Raw genomic sequence first — 8,937 nt, forward strand, 5'->3', positions numbered from 1 at the left:
GTAGGCAACAACTCTTACAAATTGCAAAGACACTTGACATTTCTTCCAGATGAAGCACAGACTGTATCCTATAGACTGCTTTTGGAGCGTTTCTCTGTATTCTAAAAAGGATTTATGAATAGTCCAATGGTCTAACAAATGAACCTGAAAGTGAGAAGTGTGCAGAGGCCATCTCGACACGCGGCATATATATGTGCTACTCTCAGTGTCAACCTGTCTGGATTCAAACTGGTGGAGCTGACCCCGGTCTTTCGGCCAAGGCCACATTTAGGTTACTATAGCAGTCTCGACCCATCCCGGAGGAGACGAGAGGTGCAAATTACTCCCCTTTCAAAGACAGCGGGTCAGGAGAAGTGGTGCGATTGTGTGAGCTATCGTTTCAAATTGACAAGGCTATATATTATTTGAAGGTTTGATGAAGAAGCGTCTGTCACTCTGCCTACCGAAGATGTTTTGATACATGTAGCTTTAGTAGGCTATAGCCTATCGTAATATAACGCTTTAACGAATCGTGCCTTTGCTAAGTTGGAGCATCCTCGTTTTCAGAGCACCACAGGAACAGGAAGATAAACTTCACTCTCCCCTGAAATATTGAGTGTATAGCCTATGAACTAAATGTTGAGTGCTTCTGTCTACTGCTCAATACATGCTATTGGGTACTTTTCCCAATTAATGGCTATGACGCAATACGTTTGATAACGGGGAACGTGAGTTCATCACAGGGTTGTTAGTAAAAACATGCGCAGACAGCTGATTGTTAGGCCTATAACAAGTCAATTAATTGTGTAATCAACTATATTTTACAAAAGTAAATGTTCTCCTTTCGCTATATAACCTTTTTAAAATTTTTATTAGTAGCCTAAATTTGAATAGTTTACACAGTAGGCTAAATGAATGATGATAGTGGAAAATGTTAATGACACTAGGCCCATATGGCCCTGTTGAGTATAGGCTACCCTGCCCTTTGAGATCGGTGAAGGACAAGGTGAAGGAAGTTAAGATATAGGCCAATTTAGAGTTTGGCTTCGTTCATATAGGCCTCGTGAACTACAGTGTGATAGTTAATCAGATTCTTGTCCGATGTGGATCAAGCCTACTAGCATGAGCTCTAGTGCTAGTTTTATGACCTAGTTTTCACACTCTCCTGTTAAATTCACGCAGAAATTTAGGCCCAAAGGGCAGTAGCCTACAGTTAGCAGGCCTTAAAGGCCCAAACTGGTAATATGGTACCCGTAGTCAGGCTGGGGATAGCCTACAAGATCATTAGGATTTAAATTATGCAGGACTTTGAGGGGCTCCCGGAAAAGGCGGGAAGCTTGTTATACTTTCAGACCGGGAATATTTTAATGATGTGACCATGTGCGAGAATAGCCTAACTCAATGAGATGCGGATAAGGAGCTCTTACTCAAATTCCTGTCCTACGTGATTATACTAGCCACATGAGTGCTGGAGCAAGATGATCTGTTTTGTATTGAAGCATAGGCTACTTCTGTATAAGCCTTTACTTTACATGTCATTGCTTGTGTCAGGACACTGGGAATAGACTAACGCAACATTAACACCAATGTAAAACAAATTCCCTTTCTTCCTTTATGTTCATAGGTGAATTACCTACAGAAAACCGGCCCATGCACGTCTACAAGAAGACAAAGAGTCTGTTACTATCTTTGGTTATCTAGCTGTATGAGTGTTACTCGGCCGTCATAAAGCTAGATAACCGAAAGTAGGAATGGCCTTCAAACCTGCGCCTGTTATGGTCAGATCAAATTAACAATAAACACCAAACTATATGCAGTTACCATGCAAGACCTTCTGTTACATATCGCCTGCTTTAGCGTACTAGGTAAGTGGTCCTAAATCAAAACACCTTAAAATAAATGTTTTGTTGTTTTGGTTAATGGATGCGTTGTTTGTGGATGAAATGTGAAGGTCTTTTTTCACAAGACATTTGAAACGATTTAAGAATAAAGCTATCGATTACTTCCATGTTTAGGCCTAGATTATTTGGCCCTTCATGTGACTACGTTACGCTAGTCTGCATAAATAGATCAGAATAATAAAGCCTGGCCCAAATTGAAGTACGTAGCCGATCCCCAATATTTTGGCTTCGTCCTTCCTGTGTAGGCGGCGTCTTTCCTATCAAGGTGCCTAGAGCTGTCTCTTTAATTAAAGGCAACTGCAATTACGTGTCTCGGTAAACCAAATGCGGAATGCATTTTCTTTCTGTCAACTGCTATCCACTTCCAGCGAGAGTCCACAGTGGCGCTCAAAGGCCGCGTACGTGGAACTGAATGGATGGCGACCGGTCGTGGCTAATTGGTTTTGATTCAGTAAAGAAGGATGTGCTGAATTTGTGAAACGTCCGAATGAGCGTTTCCCACGACCGGGCGTACGGAAGCATAGTCTATCTGCCCTGTCTCACTAGACTTTGGAATTTCCACTGGTCAACCATTATGTGGGGATGTTTTCAGGCGTTGCTTGTTCTCCCCAGTTCCTTACTCTTGAAAGAAGCTGCTCACCAGGCCTATTGAGAACAACTTGAACTTAAGTTACTGTACACTTTAGTTTAGGTTTAAACTACAATCAAATATTTTAAATAATATCAAATAATTGTTATAATCTTCCTAAATATTTTACCTGTCTTTTGAAAAAATTATCCTGCAATACAATTGAGTAAAAAAAAAAATGTTTTGGTTTTGTCCTCAGGTGGATCCAGTGTACTTGTTACTGTAGCAGTTGGCCTGGGAGACTGCAGCATGGAGCACACTGTCAGGTTTCTGGACTGGTATGTATTGCCCAACCCATGGATGATGTGCATGCACGTTAGTGATATATCATATGTGCTTCCTCTGATGAAGGCTCACAAAGAGAGATAGAGAGTATACTGACAGGCAGACAGGAGAGATTAAAAAACCACATGTTGTGAACTGATGAAGGTAGAGACAGGTGGCTTCATGCCTCCCCACTGCTTCCAGTAGGCCCATAGTAAGTGATGAAGAGCAGTGTGAACCAATAGCAGAGATGAAGATAAGTGTTGCTGAGCTCATGCTGGAGAAGAAGATGAGTGTGTGTCAGCGGCTGCTGTAGATAAAGATGTGTGTGTGAGCTGCGGCTGCTCTGGAAATGAATATGTGTGTGTGTGTGTGTGTTAGCGGCTGCTGCATGCCGGCTGTTCCTGGCAGCATGACCCAGATGCAGGCCGGCAGCTCCTAGTAGTTGGCAGGTTCTCATGCTGTCTTCAGCTTTGTACTTCACCACTGCAGAGACAGAAGCAGAGGACGAGGAGAAAGAAGGAGGTGGGAGGAGGAAAGTAAAACATGCTGAAACCTCAGCATCAGCTTTAGCTAGAACTCCTCTCCCTCAGAATGCCAGGTTGTGTTAACACCAAGCATGTCTGTCTCTCTGTTTCATCTTCTCTTGCTTTTAATTTTTTTTACAACCACCCCCTCCTCCTCATACCGCCACCTTCCAGTCTCACTGATCCTCAAAAATGCTTCCTCTCATAAGATGAAGCACCCCCCCTTTCTCTCTCTCTCTCTCTCTCTCTCTCTCTCTCTCTCTCTCTCTCTCTCTCTCTCTCTCTCTCTCTCTCTCTCTCTCTCACACTCACACTCACACTCTTTGTCTGTCCTGCTCTCTCCTTCTCCTCTTTCTCTATTGTTTAGTGTTTCTGTCTTAGTTTTTCAGACTGACAACAGGATAATCATCCTCACTGATGCTAAATTCAGTTCACCTGAAATAATACCACGCATATTTTAAATGTGTCCTCCAGAAACTAGATTTATGTCCTAATTCCATAATAGAGGACATGTTCAAGTACATGTTTGGATTATGGCTAACTCAGGATGCATGGCTACCAAAGTGAAGAGCCTAGATCTTCCCAGCTTAGTAACGTGGCAGAATAAACACCACAGTTTTCAGAGCTGTCTTGAGTAATAAACAACTTTCCTTTTAATCTTTTTTTCCACCATTTAACCACTTTCTGATGAACTTCCCTCCTCCTACGTACTTAATTAGAAACATTAGCCACCTTGGCTAGATGCTCCTTCTCTTTGTCTCTCCGGCTCTGACACCCATCCAGAAATTCGAAACAACAGGAGGCTCATATGTGTGCTAAACCAACACCTACCACAAGGGAATCAATAGGGCTGATATTGTTTGCCAAATTTCCACTACTATTACACTACACCAAATAGCAGTATTCTCTCTGCATCATTCACTTACATTAACATCAACACTGCTTCATCAGCCCAGGAGAGGGACTCTCTCTTCACTCTCACAACAGTCATTTCATTGTGGCTTGAAATTATCGGAGAAATAAAAAAAATTCTGTCCCTGTATTTCTTCAGAAAGATGTTATGGAGCAGTTGCCATGGCATTTGCATGGTAGTAATAAAAAGGTGTCTGTTTTGTGCCTTATTTTTTCCACAGTGCCACACCAGGTCTGGATGGTAGAGAGGGAAAGTGGCCCAATCGCCAAAAAGGAGGAGAATAAAATAAAGAAGAGGAAAAAATAGTCCGTCTTCTCCTCCTTCTCATCCTAAATCTCCATCACCGGAAGCCTTTGCTGCCATCTGTGCCCTGGGAGAAACGGACGACTAAGGACGCCCCCACCCTGTGCCAACAGGGACAAAGGAGCTGCCAGTTACAGCAGCACCCCCCCCCCCCTTGCTGATAGAGGACTCTATGGAACTGACTTAGCTGAGCCACGGAAGCCATCTTGATGGAGAAATCTCCCTCTGCTGCTGCTCCTAAAATGGCTGTGTTGGCATGAGGTAAGCATCATTTGGTTCTATCAGAGTTGTTCCTTCCATAGCATCCCATAGATAGAGGACATAGATGAGAGCATAGATGACAGGGGTTGAGAGGGCCAGGACACAGAGAAGACTGACTTATGTTCCTGTTGTTCTGTTCTTTCACCTGATCACTGTGTCATTGTGCAACAATTCAGCATCACGGTTCAATACTGTATCTATATTTATAGTCTATTTTCGAAATTCATTTTTTGCATCAAGTAATTGTATTTAATCAAATACACACACACACACCCACACACTCACTCGCCAACTCACACCCACTCAAGCATATACGCATAAATGTCTACAATCTCCCAAACTACATCTCAAGTGAGCATAAAGAAAATGATGTCCTTGTGGCCCTCAGTCACAACCAGACCTTGCTTCTTTTAGTTGGTCATTTTAGTGTAACTCACAAACCATAAATGTTGTGTGTCTGTCCACATTGTAGACCATCTGAAACTCCTGTATGTGTCAGTAGCCTGTGAACTGAAACGCTCATACACCAGGCCTTCATACTGGCCCTCATGCTGTCGAAACTGATAGGGATATTGGAGGTCTGTATACAGTATTTCCATTTTGTTTAATCCATACATTGTGTTTTACAAAAAAAGTCAGTCTTTCAAAGTTTTTGTGATATAAGCCTCTTCAAAGGGCTTCATAAAAATGTTGTATTTACAGACCACTGTTTTATGAAAAATATAGCCTAGTTATTTTTGCTTTTAGTTTAGTTATTTTAGTTGTTACATTATGTCTGGCCTGGTAGATTTAGCCCACACTGTTCTGTTGAAGTTTAAGAGTAGTGTAGGCCTAGACTACCTGTGTAAATAAGGATCAAGGTCTCAGAAGACGCAATCGTTTTCATGGCAAGGCCAGTAATTGCTTCCTTTGACAGACTGTTGTTGCCAGGCAACTGAGAAACAATTAATGTTGGTAAATGTATGTGTTAACAAGCAAATAAATCAGCATGAAATGGTAGATGGTAGATTTATGTGGTGGTTAAATAGCACGTTTATTTGGAATTAAACTATTCTTAAACATTGAGAAACTGCTAAATAATATCTAAAGCATCTTCTCATACATTTACAGATTATATTTGCTGTCGAAAACAGCAAGAGATTATTCACATACTCACTGATCAAGTAAGGACCTTGTCTTTCTATTTTGCAATCGATGTCCGACAAAAACGAATGCAAAGCACGACCTTGATAATTTGCTGCAATAGAAAACCCGTAAATAAACCTTCATCCTGAGCAGAAAAGGCTTCAAAGGGAGGCCTACTGCAGGTCTCCCTGTAAAACACACAAATAAAACCTTGAAAAATAAAATGCAGCCCGGTTTGCATGGATTACAAATAGGCTACATGAAACAATAATGCAGGCACAGACGTTAATGAAGAAGACCAGACAAGCAGCGCATATTAACATAATTGCATAGAAACGAGAAGAGCTCGCGGAGTGCCATTTAAAGGTGCAGACTCACTTTCAGTGGCAAGCGCATGCAGTGCCCCACAGCAACCACGCTCCATAGCTCGCGGCTGGAGACATGCTCAAAATACTACGACTGTCTTTGATATGCAAATTTTGGGGTTCATCATAAAATATCGCTGATTATACTGCAACTAATGTCATATTAAGTTTTTTACACTTTTTTTGTCTCCTAAAACCAACACCCATATCCACGAAAGGCCAAATTCACTGCTAGAATTTCTTTCTGCCGTAATCATTTAAGCAAGACTATAAGAAAAAAATACATAATTTCAAGTCTATTTGTGCTCCGTAACCCTTCTCTATTGTGAACTACTTTGACATTTCCCCCCCGATTTTATTGAACATTGATGGTGATGTGGAAGTACAAGCAACACCTTAAAATACAAAGTGAATACTAAATCAAATGGGTGAGGCTGAAGGGAAATTATTTGCACTGTAAGCTTGAATCCATCAATGAAAGGCAAAGAAAACATCATCATGAGACAGAAAATACATAAACACCTCCTCGGAAACAATCTCTCAGGTTTTTGATGAAAGGCTTTCTCTTTTCCATTCTGTTTCCACAACACAGACATCATGCATAAATTATAACCAGCATGTTCATTGTTGGCACAATACAAAATTACTGTTCTCATATCATAACAAAGAATACACTTGCCTTTAATATGCTAAAGAAAAACCGCCATGCCTTTTAATACAAAAAGCAGTGCTGTGCCTTTAATACCAAAGACTGCTCTAATTAGACAAGGAGCCTCTCTGTAGGGGGGAGGGGCCTCCTCCGACATGATTTGCATATTTTCAAGGCCTCTATCTTGCAGATGGGTCGCTGGGTAGAATACAGGGATGGGCACCCAAAGATTAGAACCATTGGCAGAGGACAAGAGCAGACACACAATGTTTAATTCTCTCGTTACGAAGGATCTTATGTTGCCACATAATTTAGAACATCTCAGGGCATTGTGTGTGTGTGTGTGTCTGGGGGGGTCGTATGTATGTTTGTGTTTGTGTGCATGTGTGTCTCTAGTTTGTGAGTGTGTGCATCCTCCCGAGAGTATGAGAGCAAAATGTAGAGTGTCAGAGAAAGACAGAGAGCAAAATAGATTGAAAGTATTTGTATGCCCTTGTGCAATATGACAATTTAACAGTTTATAATCCAAAGCCACAGCACATCATTAATGCTAATCATATGCTGTTTTGATCAATTAATTAATAATTTTCAAGCATTGAGCTGATTAGCCGACAGTTATCGACCATGACAATGAGTCACACAGTTCAGAGGGCTGTCTGGTATATTTATCAGAATCAGAATCAGAATCAGAATGGGATTTATTCGCCATGAAAGTTTGCACAGACAAGGAATTTGCTGGAAGGTGCATACAATAAACATATACCTAAAATTTAAATATGTGGACTAACTATACTAAGGGTACATAAACTAGCAGTACTAAGTGGGATTAGAATAGAATTAAATATTCAATAAAATAAAATATAAGTTGCTGTAAATTACAATATAAAAATACAAATATTACAAAAAATACAAATGTACAAGATACCATGTTGTAATGCAGTGCAAAAAGCAGTGTGTTTTGAGCAAGAAGTCATTAGAGTCAGTGTGGTCCCTTGGCCTTATTGAACACACTCTCAAAACAAATTACTTGCTGTGTATAACTGTTTATAGATAGAAGAATCCACTGACAGACTGTATATTTATTGAATTATTCGCATGCAAAGTGTGTCTAGATGTTTACGGAAGGCCACACTATTCACATGCAGCTCCCCTCCTTCATTTACACTTATTGTTTGCACCTAATTGTAGGCTATAGCATATGTACTCATATGTGTGTCTGTGCATTGGTGTGTGTGCATTGACTTGTGTGTATGTGGTAGTAGGCTGGTTGGTATGTAATCAGGGGCTTGTCAGTGAATACTGTAGCTATTGTCCTCTGAATCTAATTCAGCACCATGAACAGCTCCAAAGCAGTGGCTTGTAGATTCAGCAGTGATTGCAGAAGCTGCAGCTTCACACACACACCCAAGACAACCAAGGAAACACAAGGAATTAATCAGTGACATTAATTACACCCTGTGAGGCAGAAACAAAAGGCGTGTTGATTTGAATGAGATGTATTCTATACGCATAGGGACAGTGTAATGCCAGCTTGATTACATCCGTCTGCAGTGTTTATACATACACACACATACGCACATACACACACACTTGCACACATGAGCACACGCGCGCACACACTAAATACCAAGAGTCCTCTGCCATGGTCACATGTAGGTATGGTACATAGTAGTAGGAAAGCTGACATACAGAGCAGAGCAAAACTAAGAGCAGAGCAGAGCAAGGTTAAGAGCAGGACTGTGAGCTTTGATCTAGAGCTGTATACCCAGGCAGACAGGCTGGGTTCTGCAGCTGTATCTTGCCTGTTGGTAAATACTAAACTGCACAAGGGTCCACATTATCATTCTGCTCCTGGCTCCCCTCTGCCACAATAGCTGCTTTGTGAGGAGTGCACTTGACAGAGGTCCACCACCCCTCTTTCCCACCATTGTGTGTCTTGTGTGGGTGCTGCAGGAGACACTGGGGGGACAGGGCTGGGAGAGGAGCCCCAAACCAGACACATGCATGAATTAGCAACGCAGT

Source organism: Osmerus mordax, chromosome 13 (assembly GCF_038355195.1).
Source record: "Osmerus mordax isolate fOsmMor3 chromosome 13, fOsmMor3.pri, whole genome shotgun sequence".
NCBI classification, from domain to species: Eukaryota; Metazoa; Chordata; class Actinopteri; order Osmeriformes; family Osmeridae; genus Osmerus; species Osmerus mordax.